At 37.1% G+C, this 22863-nt stretch overlaps 1 protein-coding gene across 8 annotated transcripts in view; it reads left to right on the top strand.

The window, feature by feature from the left end:
- Positions 1 to 22863, top strand: part of NRG3 (neuregulin 3) — a 1055421-nt gene that overhangs the window by 514701 nt on the left and 517857 nt on the right. The gene's annotated exons all lie outside the window — the stretch shown is intronic.

Genomic DNA, 22863 nt, shown 5'->3' on the forward strand with positions numbered 1-22863 from the left:
TGTGTCTACTTGGTCCTGTACATTAGTGAGAGCATGCCCATTCTATACCTGTCCCCAGCTACCCGTGGGTAATGTTTCGTGGCATTGGTGTGGCTTTCAAACAGGAAAGCCTGTTTGAAGCACCTTTAAGCTTTGTGGAAAAGGATGTGTAGCACCCTCCTAGAAACTGGGTTCCATCTGAATATGTCATTTCGACTCCTGTCATTTTGACTTCAAATGTGTACAAGGAAAGCATTAACCAATCTATCAAGCAGTGCCTATATAGCTTGCCCGAGCACCACAAGGAATTTCAGCCACATTTGCTTTTGAGGATATAATGATTTAGAGGTTATACGTGATTCTTTGGCCAACAACAGTGCTGCAGAGGATCTTTGGTTGGTGTCGTTCTTCAATTAGACACCTGCACCTTCAGTGCACTTGTTTAAGCGTTGTGGAAGTGTTGTTTATTCAATCAGCAGGTGTTTATTTTTGCCTATCCTGAGTCAGACATCACTTAAGATTTTCAAAGATCTTTTCTATGTGTGTTTTGGAAAAAGAGAGAGGAAAAGAGAAAGAAAAAAAAAATTAGTGATAGAAGCTGAGTTAAGCAAGCTTAAACAGGATTCCTGCCAGGGTGAATTTGAGACCTTGTAATGTGCTCATCTGCATTATGACGGCACAAGGCTGGACCCTGGTGGGTGCTAGTTCTCGAATCTCTCTGACTGTGGAAGCCCCTGTCAGAGTTTCCCTGCTGTTGTTGTTTTCTAGTTGTTAGAACAATTTGGCCCTAGTGTTCTGCTCTATACACTTCAGAAAATGATTTTATGGATGATAGCAAAAAAAGATCCTCTTTCCCTTCTTAAATATTTAGTATTGATTGTGAATCAGGCATGTTGCATGCTACCTCAGAGCAAAGGCAGTTGCCAGCAGTGACCGGTAACATACGGCCTGGTTTCCCTGAATTATTGTTTGCAAATTGGAATTCAGCTGTGCCAGTGGTAATCCCCAGAGTATGTTGGAATGGTAGAGTTTCCAATCTGCTATAATTTTTGGAAGAAGTAGATGTTTAAGTCAGCTTTGCTATGTGGTAAATTATTTTCTCTGCTTGGGTAAAAACTGTCAATTAAAAATGGCAGGTTTGCAGCCAGAATTTGGTGAAAATGGCCCATGTCCTGAATAAGTATGTTCTCTGCTCTAACTAAACTGAGTATGTGAATCATATAAATTATATATGGGTTTTTGGTAATTTGAAGAGAGACTTCATATGTAAATACAGTTTTCTGTTCTCTTAGCCCATGTATTTGAGCTATATTTAATGTTAGCTGCATATGGGTGTTTTTTGATATATGACAATTTTTAAATTCTAGGTGAAGAGTTCGTGCACATCAATACAATTGTGTTCAAAGAAAATAGAGCACAATCACAGACTAAGAATCAATTTCTAGAAAGAGATGATGGCTTAACATTTACTAATGTTTTTCTAATGTCTAAAAATAACATGAACTAAGTGTCAGTGTAGCACTGTATTTAATTTAATATCATGAATTTATACTGTCTTAAAATCATTTTATTAATAAGTTGACAGATTCCATCAGTCAATAATCTGGTAGCATGTTAGCTTAAAAAAAATAATTATTATTATTATATTATCATATATCAGTATATTAGTATATTATATATCAGTATTATTATCATATATCATATATCAGTATATATTTATTGTATAGAACTAGGATAATTATATATAATAATCACATATAGCTTAAAAATAATAATAATTATTATTATATTATCGTATATCAGTATATTAGTATATTATCATATATCAGTATTATTATCATATATCAGTATATATTTATTATATATAACTAGGATAATCATCTATAATAATCATATATAACTGACATATATAACTATATTAATTATATATTACTATATTATATATCATTTTAATAATTATAATTATATATCATTAATATTTATCACTATATTATACTATTTTTTTATATATCACAATAATAATTATTTTGTATGTAATAATAATAATGATGGTATTATTACTATTATAATTATTTTGAGAGAGAGAGGGCATGCCCATGACCATGAGCTGGAGGGGGAGGGGCAAAAGGAGAGGGAGTAAAAGAATCTTAAGCAGGCTCCATGCTCACCATGGAGCCCAACTGGGCTCAGTCTCTCCACCCTGAGATCATGAGCTAAGCTTAATTCAAGAATTGGATACTTAACTGAGTCACCAAGTCACTCTGGGTGGTTTAAATTATTTTTTATATGTTGTTATACTTACATTTAGAGGATGACTGCCAAAAGAGAACTGAGCTATATGTATTGTCATTGAATTTAGAATATGTAATTGGGGGCATTCCCTGTGGCCCAGCAGTTTGGCTGCCACCTTCAGCCCAGGGTGTGATCCTGGAGACCCAGGATCGAGTCCCACGTCGGGCTCCCTGCATGGAGCCTGCTTCTCCCTCTGCCTGTGTCTCTGCCTCTCTCTCTCTCTCTGTCATGAATAAATAAATAAAATCTTAAAAAAAAAATAGGGTATGTAATTGGTGGTATATTAACATATTCTTGGTATCCTTGGCTCATTCTGGAAAATGTCAAAAGTCTAACTGACACATCATTTGACTGAGCCAAAACTTATAGTGAACATTAAAATTTTCTTAATTTTACCAAAATGTCATTTTTTTCTCTGTATCGTATATGTGTGGAGAACCATAGATACACCGTGACTACTGTTCTGAAATCATGGTGGTGCTTATTGTTAGTCTATCTTTTAAGAGTTTTATTGAGATAAAAGTCACATACCATAGAATTTATCCCTTTTAAAGTGGACAATTTGAGGTTTTCATTATATTCACAGAGTGGTACACAACCACCCGCCACTCTCTAATTTCAGAATATTTTCATTTCCCCCCCAAAAAAAACCTCGTATCTATTAGCAGTCACTTTACATTTTCCCATCATGCCCTGGCAACCACAAATCTACCTTCCATATCTATGGATTTGCCTAATCTGGGCATTTCATATCAGGGGGAGCACACAATATATGGCCTTTTGTGTCTGGATTCTTAAATTAACAATGTTTACAATTTCATTCATATTTTGGCAGAGATAGTTCATTAATTTAAAAAATAAATAAATAAAAATAAAAAAAATAGTTCATTAATTTTTATGAGTGAGTAACAATCCATTGTATAGATACACCAAATTTTATTTGTTCATCCGCTGATGGACATTTCGGTTGTGTCCACTTTGTGGCTATGATGAATAATGCTTCTATGAACATTTGTGAGTGAGTTTTTACATGGACATATATTTTCATTTCTTTGGGGCATATACCCAGGAGTGGAATTGCTGAGTCATATGATCACTCAGTGTTTATCATTTTGAAGAACTGCCAAACTTTTTTAAAGTAGCTGTATAATCTCAAGTACACCAGCAAAGTGTGAGAGGCTCAATGTCTCCACATCCTTATCAACACTTGCTGCTGTCTGCCTATTAGATATTAATCATCCTATTGGATGTAAAATGGTTTTCATGAGCATTTCCTTAATGTTTGATGATGTTTAGCACATTTTCATGTGCTGTATGCCATTTGTGTATTTTCCTTGGAGGAATGTCTATTTAAATCCTTAGCTCATTTTTAATTGGATTATTTGTCTTTTTATTGTTGATATAAGAACTTTTTATATATTCTGGGTTCAAGTCCTTTATCAAATATTATTATATAGTCAGTGTTGCTATCTCCGTTCCCTATGGCTTTTCAAACTTCATTCCTGATTTAGAATCTGTCACCCATTCCAGGTTTACGCTAAAATCTCATACATTTACTTCTCATATATTTGACATTTTATTTTTAAATACAGTCATATACAATTATATAATATATTGGGAATTTATTTTTGTATGTGGCTTGTGGTAAGGTTCTAGCTTTATTTCTTTTACACACCTAGCCAATTATACCAACACTTATGAAATGTTTTTTTCTGCTGAATTAAATCATTTTTTAATATATTGTGTTCTAATATCCATTTGCATTCGATTCTGAAATTTCTATTTCTTTCTTTAGGCCACTTATTCATCCCTATGTGAATATCCTATTTTGATTGCAGTAGTTGTTTAATGTCTTAAAATCCAAGAGAAAGAGGAACCTTACTGGCTCACTCAAGCATGCACCTCTTGATCTCAAGATCATGAGTTCAAGCCCCATGTTAAGTGTTAAGTTCACACACACACACACAGACACACATACACACGAAAGAAAGGAAAAGAAAAAAAGAAACAATAATAAAAATCCAGAAAAAATGTGTCCCTCATTTTTCTTCTTTCTCAAAATTTTCTTGCCTACTCTCAGGTATTTCTTCTTCTACATATATGACAGTCATTTATTGTCTGTTGACTTCTTTTTAAATTGAGATTTTGTTTGAAATCTCATTGTATCTATACATTAATATGGGAAAATGATTTATGGTATGGTCTCCTTCATAAAATGTACTTTATTTGCTCATTTTTTTATTATTTTAATAGATTTTATAGTTTTTCAAAGAAAATTATATTCTTCAACTTTCTTATTAAATTTATCTTTATTTTTTTGAGAGGAGGATCACTATTTTAAATAAAATTTCCCTCCAATATTTATAATTTGCACATCTTACCAAGTTCTCTTAGGAATTTTTAAACTGTTTAGTAATTTCTACTATTTTCCAGATAAATCATCATATCTCTAAGTAAAGTTTACTTATATTCTTCTTATGGGATATTTATACTTATTTAATTTACTTGTCCTATTGCATTAGTTAAAATTCTCATAATAACACTAACTGTTGGTTGAGAGTGAGTATTCCTTCCCTGTTTGTCATCTTAGAATTTTATTATTTTGCTTTTTACTCTAATTATGAATAACTGCTAATTTTGTTAATTGCCTCTTGGTTGTTCTCATTTAATATACTTAATATTTGCTTAATTATGGCTATAGAGTTTATAGGGTTGGCCATCATGTTTTATTCTTTTAATATACTATGGATTCACTTTTTTTTCTTTTTCTTTTTATTATTATTTTATGATACATATAGTCTTTGATCCCCATCCCCTTACTCACTTCCTTTCTGGAAACCATCAGTGTGTGAGTCTGTTTCGTGGTTTCTCTGTCTCTGTCTCTGTCTTTCTCTCCCTTTTTCTCTATTTTTCCTTTTCTCATGTGTTTTGTTTCTTAAATTCCACATATGAGTGAATTCATATGGTATTTGTCTTTCTTTGACTGAGTTATTTTGCTTAGCATAGTACTCTCTAAGTCCACCCATGTCACTGCAAATGGCAAGATTTCATTCTTTTTTTATGGCTGAATAATATTCTATCATGTGTATTTGCCACATCTATTTTAGCCATTCATCTGTCAGTGGACACTTGGGATGTTTCCATAATCTGACTATTGTAGATAATGCTGCTATAAACCTAGGGGTGCCTGTATCCCTGTGAATTAATGTCTTTAATTTTTGAGTTAATAACGAGTAGTGCAATTTTTAGTTCATACGGTAGCTCTATTTTAATTTTTTGAGGAATCTTCATACTGTTTTCCATAGTGGCTGCACCAGTTTGCATTTCTACCAATAGTGCACAAGGATTCCTTTTTTTCCACATCCTAACACTTCTTTCTTGTGTTGTTTATTTTAGCCATCCTGACAGCTGTGAGGTGATATCTCATTATAGTTTTGACTTGCAACCCTGATGATGAGTTCTGTTGAACATCTTTTTATGACAATCTGGATGTCTTTGGAGAAATGTCTATTCATGTCTTCTGCTGTTTTTTAATTGGATTGTTGTTTTTGGGGTATTGAGTTGCAATATTTATTTATTTTGGATATTAACCCTTTATCAGATATATCATTTGCAAATATCTTCTCCTGTGCAGTAGGTTGCCTTTTAGTTTGTTGTTTCTTTTGCTGTGCAGAAACGTTTCATTTTAATGTGACCTCTGTAGTTTTATTTTTGCCTGTATTTCCCTGACCTCAGGAGACATATCTTGGAACATGTTACTATGGCCAATATCAAATAGCCAGTATTTCATTTGAATTGTATATCCATATATACAAGTAATCGATATGTTGTTCTTTTTGCATTATGTTTATTAGATTTGGATATTGAGGGTTGTTTTTTTTAGTTTCATAAAATAAGTTTTATAACCTTCCATATTATTCAGTTGTTTAGTATTATTTATATAAGTAGATGTCATCTTTTATATTCAGGTTAGTAGAATGCATCTGGGAAAACATTTGGGTCTTGGGCCACTTTTTAATGATAGGCAACTGATTCTTTCCAATCTTTTCTGTGATCATTGGACTGTTTAGGTTTTGTGCCATTTTGGCAGCCAATTTTAGGACATTATATTCTGTTTGAAACTATCTTTTTCCTCTAGATTTTTAAATCATAAACTACAAAGGTATCCATAATATTTTTATTATTTTCATGAATATCTCTTTTGTCTATCTTGTTACATGTCCATTTATCATGTATGATGTGCATGTTTGCTTCTCTTATTATTTAAATAATCACCCTTTCTAGAGTTTACCTGTTTTGTTATTTCTCAAAGAGCCCTCTTTCAGTTTTATTTAATTTTATATTTTTGACTTTTGTTATAGCTTTTCGTTCATTAATGTTAGTTTTCTTTCTTCCCTAATTCTCCTCCTGTTCTATTGTAATTTATATTAATGCTTGCTTTGTCTTGGAAGTTTTGGAGTGAAACGTGTTTGTTAAAATAATTGGTATTCAGAGGCAATTATGTGTGACCAATGTCTTTATCTGTGATCTTGCTTAAAAATAACTGTGCAACCTTTATTGAGATGCTACCTTTTCCTAAATGCTTGAATCAGCTTTGAACCAATGTAATTGATTTACCTATAATTCAAGCGGCTGCAAGACAATAGATCCCTTGGCAAATGATTACAATTATTGCTTCTGCAGTTATAAAATTAATGTGCTAAACACTTAGCACAAGAGATCATATATTAGCTTACAATAAGCACTTTGCTTTTCCATATTGTCTACTGTAATTATTAAGCCTCTGTTGCAAATGTATTTTAAATTTCGAGAGTGATTAAAATGGCATTTTTATTGTTTACTGTGGTCATTGCTGACTATAGTAAATTGCTTGCTGAGTCAGCTTAAATGTAGAAAATGTGCACATATTCTGGATTTTTTCCCAGAAAGGAATGTGACTTCTGGTCATATAAATGCAGAACAAATCCCTTTGGATTTAGAAATTTGTGAATTTCCTTAGGCACAGCAGATTAGCCGTTAATCTTTCTTCCTTAGCAAGGTTTAAATCCTGGAGCAATTTTGTGGACTCTCAGAAGTAATATTTTTACCTAAACACTGGTTATTATGCTGAAGATCAAGGAATAAGACCCACCAAAAGAATACTTGACCAAGATCATGTAGAGAAATAGATGATACTTTTAAAAACCCAAATAATAAATTATACAAAATTTAACACATTAAAATATGAATTCAGGATCCCTGGGTGGCGCAGCGGTTTGGCGCCTGCCTTTGGCCCAGGGCGCGATCCTGGAGATCCGGGATCGAGTCCCACGTCAGGCTCCTGGTGCATGGAGCCTGCTTCTCCCTCTGCCTGTGTCTCTGCCTCTCTCTCTCTCACTGTGTGCCTATCATAAATAAATAAAAAAAATTAAAATATGAATTCAATTTGCATAGGTGGTATTCAGATGGAAGCAATGAAGCATTAATATACATGGGAAGGATCTCAGAGAAGATGGTGTTAGTAGCTGATTCCAGTCCTGGTAACTGTTAGTTGAGGGAAGAGGATTTATTGATCAACTGGATTGCAGTAAAAACAACATTGGATTTGGCATCAAATCTAGGTTCTGCTATTTACTATTTCTGTGAACTTGATAGTCACATAACCTCCCTGAACCTCCATTTTTACAGGTTTTAAAAAGTTTTCTAAATGTCAGTACTTTCTATAAGGGGACAGTTCATTGACTCTCATGGTTCTGTAGGGTAAATGAGGAGGTCTTCACCATGATGAAGCAGGTGCTGTAATACTGTGAAATCCTTCCCATGTATATTAATGTTTCATTGCTGCCATCTGAATACCACCTATGCAAATTGAATTCATGTCTTAATGTGTTATATTTTGTATAATTGGGCAGCCCTGGTGGCTCAGCAGTTTAGCACCATCTTCAGCCCAGGGCGTGATCCTGGAGACATGGGATCGAGTCCCACGTCCAGCTCCCTGCATGGAGCCTGCTTCTCCCTCTGCCTGTGTCTCTGCTTCTCTCTCTTGTGTCTCTCATGAATAAATAAATAAAATCTTTAAAAAAAATAAACAAAATAAATTTTGTAGAAATTATTCTTTGGGTTTTTAAAAGTATCTGTTTCTCTACATACTGTTGGTCAATACTGTGGGAGTTGGAGGAGGATCCTGGCAAGTCTTCATCAAGAAGAGATGATTGGGAGAATTACTGTAGTTAAAATGTCCATATTACCTCCAAATGATCTATATAATCAGTGCAATTCCGGGATCCCTGGGTGGCGCAGCAGTTTGGTGCCTGCCTTTGGCCCAGGGCGCAATCCTGGAGACCCGGGATCAAATCCCACGTCGGGCTCCCGGTGCATGCAGCCTGCTTCTCCCTCTGCCTGTGTCTCTGCCTCTCTTTCTTTCTGTGTGACTATCATAAATAAATAAATAAAAATTAAAAAAAAAATCAGTGCCATTCCTATGAAAATACCAGTGGCATTCTTTATAGAAATAGAAAATAAAATCCTAAAATTCATATATAACTATAAGGACCCTCAATAGTCAGAGCAGTCTTGAGCAAGAAGAATAAGCTGGAGCCATCACACTTCTAGATCTCAAAATATATCACAAAACTACAATAACCAAAACATAATGGCCCTGGCTTAAAAGCAAATATTAGACTAACAGGTCAAAATGGAGAGCCCAGAGATAAATCCACACATTTACAGTCAACTGATCTTTGGCAAAGGTGCCAACAACACATTAAGGGGAAAGGATAGTCACTTCAATAAATGGCACAGGAAAACTGGATATCCACATGCAAAGGAATGAAAATTGAACCTTTATATGACATCATACACAAGAATGAACTCAAAATGGATTAAACACTTAAATATCATCCCTGAGACTATAAAGCTCCAAAAAATTAGGGAAAACTCTTGACAATGCTCTTAGCAATGATTTTTTTGGGGGGCATATAACACTAAAAGCACAGACAGCAAAAGGAAAAATTAGACAAGTAGGATTGCATCAAAATAAAAAGATTCTTCTGCACAGCACAGGAAACAGTCATCAGGGTAAGAAGGGAGCCTGTGGAATGGGAGGAAACACTTGCAAACCATATATCTAAAAGGGGTTAATATCCAAAATATGTAAGGAATTCATACAGATCAGTTGCAAGAAAACAAAACATGTTTAAAAATGGCAAAGGCTCTGAGCAGACGTTTCCAAAAGAGGACTTACAGATGGCCAGTAGTTATATAATAAGTTTTTAGCATCGCTAATCATTAGGCAAATGCAAATCAAGACCACAAGTTATCACCTCGCTCAGAATCGCTATTATCAAAAAGACAAAAGATGTGTTGGCGAGAATGTGGAGAAAAGGGAATACTTGTGCACTGTTGATAGGAAAGTAAACAGGTATAGCATGAAGTTTCCTCACAAAATTAAAAATAGAACTATCATATGATCCAGCAATCCCACTCCTGGGTATAGATCCAAAAGAATTGAAAACAGGATCTTCAGTGGTGTTCTGCACACTTATGTTCATTGTATCATTATTTGCCAATAGCCAAGATATGAAAACAACCTAAATATCGGTCACTGGATGAATAGGTAAATGTACTATTATTCAACCTTAAGAAAGAGGAAAATTCTGGCATTTGTGACAACATGGATACACCTTGAGGATGTTATAATAAGTGAAATAAACTAGAGATAGGAAGACAAATACTGCGTGATCTCCCTTGTATGTGAAATCAAAATTTAAACTCACAGAATCAAGAGTGGAGTGGTGGTTGTCAGGGGCTGGGGGAGTGGGGTAGAGGGGTTCACCATCATGAGATGGTCAGGGGTACAAACTTTCAAGCTTTGCGAGATGAATACATTCTGGAGATTGTACAAGAGTTGAAAGTACAGTTAATTACACTGTATTGCATACTTTAAATTTGCTCAGAGGGTAAATCTTAAGCATTCTTACCACCAAAACAAACAAACAAACAAAAAAAAAAACCCACAAACTAGGTGATGTGACTAATATATTAAATTAGCTTCATTCTGGGGATTATTTCACCAGGTACACATATATCAAAATATCAGTTGTACACCTTAAATATATATACATTTTTAAGATTTGAATGATTGATTGGGAAAGCAAGAGCATGTGAGCAGGAGGAGGGGCCTAGGGAGAGGGAGTGAAAGCATCTCAAGCAGGCCCAGTGTTCAGAATGGAGCCTGAAGTGGGGCTCGATCCCACAACTCTAAGATTATGACCTGAGCCAAAATCAAGAGTCAGACACTTCACCAGCTGAGCCAAGGCACCCCTAAATATATATATATATTTTTTTTATTTGACATTTATATCTCAACAAAACTGGAGGGAAAGCCACATAAAATTCCTCAAAGAGTATTTAAAATGTAAAGTTAGTCTATTTTGCAGCTCAAAGAGGATTTAACATGTAAAGTTAGTTTATTTCTTCTTAAAACTAACAATAAGTTAATAGTGATAATAAAAAATAAAAAGTAAAAAAAAGAAAGGTGAAATGGGATTTTAGACCGAGAAACCCAAATGTGGTATATTCCTAACAGGTAGGAAATGAGGAAAGCAATGAACTTATTTTAGTGGTTCTCAGAAAAAGGGAATCAATCTTTCATTATTTTGTCAGGATCACACACAGTCAACAGCGAAGACTGACCACACATGCCAATGAGGCTGCTTACTACACTTTGAAGATCCATGCCCATTTTAGTCATAAAGGTAGGGCTCCTGTCCTAGCAATATTCTTCTTTTTCCTGGTTGGAGAATTTAGCTCTCATACCTCTTTTGGAGAGATTGCTATTGTGTTGCAAACAAATGACTTCTCTGAGTCCCCATTTCTACATTTTAAGGATGCAGTGCTACCTCCTTGTTAGTCAAGGTGAGATGATGTGTTTCCGTTCACTAACTGCTGCCAGCATCCTTAAATAATCGAGGCACGTGAACTACCTTCCCTTGACTACTTTACATTTTCGTTCATCATTCTTTCCACAAATATTTCCTGATGCTGACTCTGTGATAGTGACAGTAGTTCTACAATAGGAAACAAGAGTCTTTGTCCCCACATTATGGAGATGCACATGAAAGGAGGCAAGTAGGCCTGAATCCAACAGTCATGGGAACAGATAAAGGTATGAACTGTAGCACGGGCTATGAGGGTGCTATGGGCTGGCCTGAGGAGCTGAGCATGCCTTCACAGAGAAATGGCATTTATCCAGGATTTCAAGTGTCAGTAGGAGTTCACGATGCAAGGATGAATGTAGAGTAGAGAGAAGGTTCTAAATATGGTCAATAGCTTGAACAAAGGACTAGATTCAGGGGAGGTCATGATAAGTCAAAGCTGCTGAGGAGATACTAAGGTGGCCACAGTTCCCTGACAGGAATCAGGAGAGTGGTATAGCACAGTCTCCATACTCTTGGGTTTGGCTTCAGTTTCAAAAGTTGGTGTTATCCATGAGGGAAAAATCATCAGTCTTCAGGAGCTTCAAGAGCTGGAATTTGGGCAGCCCGGGTGGCTCAGCAGTTTAGCGCCGCCTTCAGCCCAGGGCTGATCCTGGATACCCGGGATTGGGTCCCACGTTGGGCTCCCTGTATGGAGCCTGCTTCTCCCTCTGCCTGTGTCTCTGCCTCTCTCCTTCTCTGTGTCTCTCATGAATAAATAAATAAAATATTAAAAAAAAAGAGCTGGAATTTATTTTATCAGAAACTGAGAGTAAAGACCTCAGGTGGGGGCCATCAAATATCAAAGATTATATTTCCTTGTGAATTTCCAATGACATAAGGCACATGTAGAACGGATGCGCGTCGAAGTTGCATTGAAGTGACATCTAACTGGTCTGTTTCAGCCAGCTGGGTTTTGGAGTTCTAGCTGAACCAGAAATTGATATAATTTGGCTCAGTGTGTGTGTTTACTTAGAAGGAGACAAGTCACCAGAATAATAAATCACCTGAGGAGCTTTCAGTAGATAGTGTGGAATCCCTTTGACTTTTACATATATCCCTGACATTTACATTTGAATATGATACTCAGAAAAGCTGGGGTTATAGATCACAGCCTGAACTTCAGACAGCATATTTGTAGACCTGAGAGGAATAAAAAAGAAAAGATGAGAGAGAGAGAGAGAGAGAGAGAGCGCACTAGCTGTAGGAAATGCCTGTGATGTTTTAGGATCCAGTGGGTGCTCTTGGGTTTTTCCCTCCATGACACCCCACTTGACATAGCACTATTATAGGTGATGAATAGCCTAGGACAAAACCACCAGCCTGGGGAAATTAGGTTGTCATTCATGTAATAAATATTTATTGGACACTTAACATTGTTCTACGTGGTTAAGAAAATGAATAATTACATCTCTTACCTTTAAGTTCATTATCCATTGGAATGCTAGACTCATGAACAATTACAATAGTGTTGATTAGCATGTTTTGAGAACATACAGTGTCATGCACCTGATAAGTGGTTTATACCAATTATCACATCAATCCTTTTGACAACAGTTTTTTTTTCAGATGGAATAACCAAGACTCCAAGAACTTTAGTAACTTGGTCAAGAACCCACAGTTTGTAGAATTAAACTCTGTTTTCTTTTCTACTGCAACTCATGTTCTTAAGTGCCTCTCTCTTTTATTCCAAAAGATAGAAAAATAGATGCAGAAGAATAAACCCAGGAGTATCTGAGGATGATTAGAACTAAAAAGGCTTCAGGAAAGAGACAGTGTCTGAGCTCTGGATCAGTGCTCTTTATCGGGGCCAATTCACCCCTGTCAGATCACCAAGATTTTAGAAATGTAGACTCCACCCATGGTGGTTTCATTATGGGGAAAAAAAGTGAGTTGGTCATCTTTAGAAGGTAATATAGAATACATTCATTATCTTCAACACTGATAAGTAAGACAAACAAACAAAAAAATCAAGATTTATCTCCCCTTTTCTATATAAAAGCATTCCAGCTAATAATTGAAAGAAATAATAGAAAATCACTATTTTGCCACCCCTGATAAATTAACATGTTCACTCTCTCAAAAACCATTCTGATGTGGTTAAAGAAACAAGAAGTTCAGAGGAATTTGTGAGCTATAGTCTGGGGGATGAGACAGTCAACCGACAACTAATAGACAATTTTAACTTGTGACTAGTACTGTGAAGAAGATGAACATAATAAGGTGCAGGATGGTGGCAGAGGTAAAGGGAGAGCCTTCCTGGGTCGGGCGTGCTGGGCAGGCCTGCCTGATGAAGATGAATCAATGAGATGGTACCAGACGTGAGAAGAGCTACTGAAAAAGTTTTCAAGGGACCACCTGGGTGACTCAGTGGTTAAGCATCTGCCTTGGGCTCAGGGCATGATCCCAGGGTCCTGGGATCGAGTCCCACCTTGGGATCCCCCCAGGGAGCCTGCTTCTCCCTCTGCCTGTGTCTCTGCCTCTCTCTGTGTGTCTCTCATGAATAAATAAATCTTTAAAAAAAATAAAAATAAATTTAAAAAAAATTTCAAGGCAGGGGATCCCTGAGTGGGGCAGTGGTTTGGCGCCTGCCTTTGGCCCAGGGTGCGATCCTGGAGACCCGGGATCGAATCCCACATCAGGCTCCCGGTGCATGGAGCCTGCTTCTCCCTCTGCCTATGTCTCTGCCTCTCTCTCTCTCTGTGTGACTATCATAAATAAATTAAAAAAAATTAAAAAATAATAATAAAAAAAAAATTTCAAGGCAGAAGAAAAGGAAAGACAAGTGTGAAAGCCCCAAGGCATGTTCAGAACATGGAAGCAAAAAAAAAAAAAAAAGAACATGGAAGCAGAAAAGATTCTATGGAAAATATATTGTAAGAAATATTAAAATACTTTAATATTAAAATATTACAAGAAAATAAAAGGTAATTGGAACATCACTTCTGTTTTCATGCATCTAAAAGCATTTTGCCTTCCAAAAGTTTAGAAAGAAGAGTGCTACCAGTCAAATTTTTGAACTGATGTTATTATCAGAATCTTTGTAAAATTACTTGGTGCAGGACCAACAAGGATGGATTTGCATAAGCAGTGATCTGAATGCATGTTACATTAGAAATAATAAATTCTATGTAGTCTGACCAAATATTTAAGGAGAATAAAGCCTTTAATTTAGTTTCAAAAGCCATGTTATGGAGGTAGTTAAGAAGGTAATTATTACCTTCTATCTAATTCCAGTGTACAATACACTTGGATGGCCGAAGTTCCCTTTTTTCTTTAGCACATTCTTCTTGCTAGATGTCCCCAGGGCAATTTTCTTTGTGGCCTTACACATTCTTCATTACATAACCAACTCCCATTGTTTGAACTACGTTGCAGATGACACCAAACTGTTTGTATGCCTTCTAGACACATATGTAGGTATCAGCTGGGGGGTCGGCCAGGACAGGTGCCTTTAAGAACCTAAATATTTGAAGAAGATGATAGGAAATCACAACATTGTGTATATCTCTTAAATGAATTCACAATAATCTAATTTGTGTGTGTGTGTGTGTGTGTGTGTGCGTGCGCGCATGCATGTATTAGACAAATGAGATATACCTCTGAGCTTTACTCAGGCGGGATGAAGGCGGGATGTTAAACTGTCACTTGTGTCATAGATCTGTCTAGAGAAGGGTGTAAAGAACATGCCTTCTCACGGATCTTACTTTCTCTGAACTAACAGTGTCTTTCTCATTAAATTTCTTCCTCCTACTGCATCCCCAGGTTTGGTGGTTGGTGTGGCTATCCAAGTAGTCTCTCTCACCAAAAGTGTGGAAATATTTTAGGTTCCTCCCTCCTTCCCACCCACAGTATCACTCAGACACCAAGACTGGTTGATCGTATCTCTTTGCTGTGCACCTGAGGGCCAGCTTCTTCTCTCCAGCCTCTCTGTTTCAGGCCAAAGACCTGGCAAATCACGTCTAAACCTCTGTAATGTCTGTTTCACTGCTTTGGATCTCTCCAATGCATTCTCCATATGGCCACCAGCATGGGCTGACTAAAATGTCTCATGTCCCTACAATCAGTAATGTTTTCTACTGAGTATAGAAAAAGTTCATCCTTAGCTTTATTTTCAAACTACGCTGTGATGGGACCCCAACTTGCCCAACTCTGATAAGCCTATATGGGCATCAACACTCAGGTACTTAAGGTGGGGTTAAAATCCTTGCTCACATTAGCACCGTTCCTGAAACTACACCCTCACTTTTGATACCAAGCCTTTTCGGTCATTGTCCTTTGGCCTGGGGCCCCACTCTTCTTCCCATGGCTACCTCTGACTCTTCTGTTCACAGCCCAGCTTAATGTCAGCACCTCTGAGAAAATCTTCACATTCCAGACTGATAAAGTCACTCGGCTCCTTGTGCTCTGAATGTTCTTTATTAATAAATCTACCTTCACATTTGCCCAACTGAACTCCAATATCTGCTTAGGCATCTTTCTCATTGACATGCCTGTGAACTATCTTCCCTGAGGGCAGCCACCATGGATTTTAAAATAGTACAGTGTGAGCACAAAGTGGATGTTTAATAATTATCTAAGGAATGACTAAGTGAGTGAATTGATCGGGGTGTACAGCTGGATTCCAGAAATTTCATGAGCGTTTTTAAATGTCACTTTTCTAGGTAAGTTAGGACTTAACATGTTATATGCATTTGTTTTTCCTACTCCCTACACACACACACACACACACACACACACACACACACACACACCCCTTTGATAAGAAAAAGATATCTGCCCTATCTTTGTATTCTGTGTGACCACAAACACAATTGTGTTGCTCTCTAAAAAGCTTTTGGGTTGAAAATTACAAAAATGTGATAGAACTTTAAAATGTCCAGGAACTCTGTGTCAAGAGAGCTCAAGATCCCTCTACATCTGGTGAATAGAGAACTGTCCAGTGAGTATTGGAAAGTTCTAAGGCCTTCTGCATGCAAATATGAATGGCCGGTCTTCTTGTCACACTCAGTCTCATAGACCCCCATTCCCACTCTCTGTAAAACTTGCCTTATATAGAGTTCCTTTTAATAAATACAGTGGTGTCATATCTTTTAAGTGTTGATTGATGAGAAGATAGAGTTTATTGGAGAGGTGCATGATGACTGTATTGATAAGAGCATCTCCTTTAGCCCCAAATAGAGGCAGCATCCAAGGAGGGTGTACTTTACCTGAGAATGTCCCTAAGTACTTTGCATCCCTGAGGAATGAAAGCTGCAGAGGGGTTGCAGACAGTGCTTGGGAATATCCACAGGGGTTATAACCTATCCTTGGAAACATTATCAACATTTGACAAGTGGAATATATATCATAATTTTCTAGCAAGGAGTGTAGCATGCATTATTTTCCAAGAAATATTCGCCCACAGTTGCTCCCTTCCTTTGTGCAGCCTCTAGAAAAGCTGCAGTTTAATGAAGAAGAAAACTCTGGACAGGGTTATAAGATATGTGCATTTAAAAAATAGTTTTTGAAATTCCACATGCTCAGTTCTTCATATACATTTACAGAGTATTTTCTGTGAACCAGGAAGTGAGTATGCAGTGAGTAAACATGAGCCTTGACTTTGAGGGGCTCCTGTCTTTAGATGTTAACATATTTTTGTGGTTGGAATAAATTTAATTCTTAAAGAAGAAAAACATAAAGGGATCTACTATTTATGTTCAGGACACCTAAAGCCTGTTTGTGTTTTATTTTTTATTTTATTTTTTTTAAAGATTTTTTATAAAGTGGTTTCCTTCTGGGTCCTGCTAATGACAACTTTATTTTTTTTTAATTGAGACATAATTGACATGTAGCATTGTAGAAGTTTAAGGTGTACAACATGCTGATTTCATACACTTATATATTGCAATATGATTACCTTTGTGTCATTAACTAATGCATCTATCATGTCATGTAATTATCATTTTTTTGTGGTGGAAATAATGAAGATCTCTTAGCAAGTTTGATGTGTATAATACAGTATTGTTGTTTATACCCAATGTACTGTGCATTAGATCTCCAGGACTTATTTATCTGCCAGTTACCAGTTTGTATTCTTAAACTGCATCTCTTCTGTTCCTCTCCCCATACCCCTAGCTCCTGGTGACCACTGTTCTACTCTCTGTTTTTACAAAGTTTGACTATTTTAGGTTTCCCATGTAAGTGATATCATTGCAATATTTTAGTGATGACTTTATCATTTTATTTTTTTAAGATTTATTTATTTATTTTAGAGAGAAAGCAAGCACATGCACACAAGTGGAGGAGAGGGACAGAGGGAGAGACAGAAAAATCCCCATGTAGACTTCCTGCTGAATGGGGAGCCCAATGAGGGGGCTTGCTCCTAGGACTCCGAGATTGTGACCTGAGCCAAAATCAAGACTTAGATGCTCAACCATCTAAGCACCCCAATGTAATGATGACTTTTTAAAAAATAAGTTGTCTTCAACTTTCATTACACGTTTTTACTGATATATATCCTAACTATACCATCAGAGGAACCAAAAACTCTGTTGAGCTCTGGTGTCTACCCTGAAAGTCAACTGCAAAGCCTTAGATCTATAGTTTCTCAAGAATGCTGAGAAACACAAACCCATCCTGTGTTATTCAGTGTGTAATAACCTCGGACCCTGAGTTAGTAGGGAAAGTAGCAAGACTGTGAGAAGCACTGGGAACTGCAGCCAGCATACTTTTGGTGTCTTACTCCCAAGCACAGACTTGGTGAGACCCGGGCAGCCAAGGAACTGGAGCTGTTTGGGGCAGTACTCCTGGATGGTGTTGTGAGCTGAGGCCAGGCAGCAGCGACTGCCCTGAGAGTACAGGAGGCTTTCTAAGGGGATGTGTGAGTTGAACTGGGATCCCCAAAGTGAGGAGTGCTTACCTGTTGAACATTTTGTAAGGACAGGAAGTGAGCTAATATCAAGAAGAGCCCATGAGTTTGAGAAGAGTCGGGCCAGTTCTCTTTATACTCAGCCCTGCACTGGCTTGGGGCCCAACACAGTGAGTCTTCCCTTTCTCCTGGCCATGTGAATGAGTGACACAAGGCCTGAATGAAGGAAAAACTTAATTTTCCAAGATGAGATTATTCATCTCAGCTAAGATGGGCTTGAGTGGCCCAAGAGACCCAATCCCAAGGAGCCATGCCTTCAACACACCAAGATCTTCTCACACTGGTCCACATCAGGTGTGGGTCTGGTCCCAGGCTCAACCCAATTCAGGGTAAACCTTGCCTTAACTCAATTCATTTTTTAAATCACATACATGTTTTTGAGTACCCTCTCTGTATCAGAGATCGTAAAGGGTAGAGATAAAAATAATAGATAAGGTTATAAAAACTTATGATCTGGTAGGAAAAGGTACAGTGGAGGATTTCCCAGGGATGTGATAGATGCCATGGTGATTCTCCACAGATCTCCAGGATAGGGTGCTAAAGATGAATTTGGAAAGAGCTTCATGAAATTGGTTTCTGTGTATGTGTTTTTTGTTGGTTTCAGAGCAACAGCTCTATAGAAGACTTCAGAAAAGGGATAGAAAGTTCTGTAAGCAAGTAAGTTTGAGAAACACTATTACATCCCTCTCTAGTAAATTTTAAAAAAATGCATTAGCATACTGCAAGTTCTCAAATCCTGCAGTAAAGAAAGCTCCTTATTTATCCTCATGGATGTCTCATTGGGGAATGCTGGTCTTTATCTTCCAGAGGGCTTTCCTTAGTTTTTGTGGGTATGTCACAGGCATAATGGAAATTGAAAAGACTTTCCAATAGAGTTTGTAAAGTCAGAGCTTCTCCAGGGTAGAACCAACCTCAAATGTCATCTTGACCAGCCTTCTAGCCAACCAACCAATTAGAGACTCTACAGAGTGGCCTTGGCAGCTGGCTAACAAGTTCTCCTTGGTGGAAACCTCAATTCACTCTATATAGAACTAGGATTTATAGCCTCTGACTCTTCCCCTGCTTGTTACTTTCTGAAGAAATCTGCCCACACCCTCCTCTGGAGGAAATTTGAAAGCATTCATTGAACCTCTTCTTTGAGTCTTCTCAGAACCTTGACTTATTAGATCCAATAAAGCTTGTGGAGTCGAATCTTTCTTGTCCTCTGCTTAAGTAGATTTTTTAAAATGCACTTTAAATGCATTTATAGATTGAATAATTAGCACGGATTTAATTTGGTCAACACAAAATTATATATCAAGCTCTATATTGACTTTTTTCTTTTGGTAAATCTTACTCAATCCAACAGAGATCACAGTGTAATGACGGCCTAATCAGGTACTCACCAGGTGCCCTGGCACAGCTGAGGACTTTGTTTTACACAGTCACTCTCTTAGTTACTGTGACTTTGTGTTTATCCATGTGTTCTCACCAGTGTTCTTCCACTCAACATTATCCTTAAGTTGTTATGAAAGGTATTTTTTTTCCTATTACAACCCTTATCAGCCATGTTACTGATTAGCTCTTTCTTCCTGGAACAAAAATGAAAAGCAATATAATAGCAAACAGTTCGGTGCTATTTGCTATGTACCAAACAGTGTTCTAAGTGCTGTAAACAATTTAACTCATGCAATTCTCAGGGCACTCTTTTGGAAGATGAAATTATTAGCCCCATTTCATAAAGTGAAAGGAGATTAAGTGAGTTTAAATAACTTGTCCAGATGACTCAAATAGCACAGATTGGAACCTGGATATGAACCCCAGCAGTCTTGCTCCAAAGTCCACAGTCCTAATGATTATATTACTTGTCTTGGTTGAATTAGTAGAGACCTAATCCTAGAAAGGCCCAGCACAATTTATTTAGCTGTCAAATATTTAAAGAAATGAAGGATCACCTGTGAATATGAAAAGCAGGGTGAATTCCTATAGACAAATATTAACATTAGAAAATTCTCCTGATAAATGCAAACAGTTTAACAAAACTAAGGAGTGATGGCATGGGAGATCTGGGGTGTTTGTTTCCCATTTCACAAAATAAAGCAGCCAGGCCTGCATTTGTCTCAACAAGTAGTTTGTTTAGCTTCTCAGAGGAATAGCCGCAAAAGTAAATAAAATCAATAACAACGGCCGAATAATCTTAACAGGTGATATATATCAGCTTTCCTCTGTGTGCCTCAGCTTGTCTATTTTATTTCAAGATACTGCATACATGATTTCTCATTTGGGCTTCTGAGCCATATAGTGCTTCAGCAGTATATGCATCAAACATTTTGAAAGTCCTTCCCAAGAGGCAACGACCACTTGAATTATACATTGCCATGCAAAGTGACGACGGCTTAGACCTACCTGCGTGATTGTCTTTGAAGAATTTCATCCGGGACCAAAAAAAAAAAAAAAAGTGATTTAAAAAGACTTCTATGTTTGATGATTCAGAACAAAAAATATTACCCTATGAAATGTCATAGTGTCTAAGTAGGTTTCATGCTTTTTCTGTTCAGTATCCAGCATGGTCTCTCCCAGTGCTCTGCCCACTAGACCTGTGAGCGTCCCCAGTTTTAAGATGTTTTGCAAAACCAGAGTTATTATCCTCGCTGATGTCTAATAATCATATTTATGGCCCGGCGACGATGGAAGTAATTATTAGTATTCACAGCCATGTTCTATAAACTCATAATGGTGTGTTTCATTGTTTGTGGTGTTAGCCTTGGGCTGTTAGACATAATTCTGTTTATGGCTATGAAGTCAGGCTGTCCATCCAGAACATGACAGATTATATATTCACTACATCTGCTGAATCAGCTGGGTTTGTGCCATGAATACCACATACTCATTTGCAGAACTCATTGGGCTTCTGAGGGAACATTTATAGGCTTTGACTTAAAAGGTTTATAACAGAATTTATTTCATTTTGCTCAGTTAAATTTACCCCTTATGGTTTTGTTATCTGTAACTTGTATTTTGCTTTACAAGTTGAAATTCCAATTTGTTTTTGTCGTGGTGTAGCATCTGTGCAAGAATCCTCTTTTTTCACTTTGGATCAGGAAATCCAAACAACCATCTTATCCATGCACTCTGAGACTGAGATGTCACATTATTTTTCATAATGTTAGATCAAAATGTGCTGATGGTCAGCCATCTTCTTTTTTTGTTTTGTTTTGTTTTGTTTTGTTTTCTGCCACAGTTGGAGTTCTGGACCCCCTTATAATGAGTGCATGTATTCGTTTTGGTAGTGTCTTCATTCAAGAATGGCATCCCTTCTATCTTTGGCACTCTCACATGCATCAATGGCTTTCAAGTCTCCCTGAGGATTAACATCCTTTATCAAATGAAGAGGAGAAAATGAGGAGGATTTGGGGCCAGGTTTGGAGAGGATATCCCCATCCTTTCTAACCACATTCCACTAGCCAGAAATCAGTTAGTTATGTGACCCCACTTAGATGCAAAGGGTTCTGAGAAATGTATTCCTTGGTTTTGAGAATGTTCAAGCAATTCTGTACTGTGAAAGGGGAGCATGAATCTTTGGTAGACAGTCTTCTCTACCATACTGTGTGATATTAACCTCTCTGAGCCTCAGTTTCTTATATTAAAAATGAAGGAAATTTAACTATGTCCCAAGTAATTACCATTAGATGGAATTATATGCATTTAAGAACATGTGAACTAACTCTAAAGTGCTACATGGATTTAAAGTATTTTAATGTTCTTATCATAATTATTTTTTAAAGATATTTATTTATTTAGAGAGAAAGAGAGAGAGAGAAAGCACAAGTGGAGGTGTGGAGAGGGAGAGGGCAAGAATCTCAAGCGGATTCCATGTTGAGTGTGGAGCCTATGAAACGTCATACCCTATGAAATGTTTTTTCCCTATGTATTTACCCTATGAAATGTCATAGTGTCTAAGGACTCGATCTCACAACCTTGAGATCATGACCTAAGCTGAAACTGACGGTTGGATGCTTAACAAACTGAGCCATACAGATGCTCCATTATCATAATAATTATTGATATTAGTACAAAAATGATTTTGTTTATCTTACTGCAGCCTAGAAAATTGGAAAGAGTGCTGAGAAGCTAGGCCATATAAATAGCAAGGGTGTTTTTATATTCAGAACTGTCCTTTTTCTCGAGAGCTTCTGTCTGTCTATCTGATATGCCCACTCTGCTCATGGTGCCAAATATTACAGGTTACAAGGAGTCTGGGCAAACCAGGGTGGTTGGTCACCATATCTACAAACCAATTCTGGTCACTTCCTAAAATAGTCTTCTGTAATCATTGCATTAATTCAAAGGTAAAAATTAGCAGCTAAGGGAGCTGCCTAAATTAAGCCTCACACAGAGTTGCCTGAAATAACAATAGCTCCATGTGGAATGAAACCAATGTGCAACATATAAATGTTACCTGTATTCCGTGCTATGGGAATGGATGTAGGAAAGATAATGCACAGAGTAAAAGCATGAGGCTTTGAGGTCAGAAAAACCTAGCTTGAACTTGGCTTTATATTAATCAGGTGCCTGAAACTCAAACTGTCTGGTCCTCCGTTTTCTCATTTATTCAACAGAGAGAAGGTTGTAAACTCAAATAGTTTTTATGAGAGTTCAATGTGAGTGTGCTTCTAAGTACTAGCTGCAGAGGATATGTTCTCTAGAGACTTAATGAAGACCTTTCACGTGATGTCCCTTACTCAGTAC

Source organism: Canis aureus, chromosome 4 (assembly GCF_053574225.1).
Source record: "Canis aureus isolate CA01 chromosome 4, VMU_Caureus_v.1.0, whole genome shotgun sequence".
Lineage (NCBI taxonomy): Eukaryota > Metazoa > Chordata > Mammalia > Carnivora > Canidae > Canis > Canis aureus.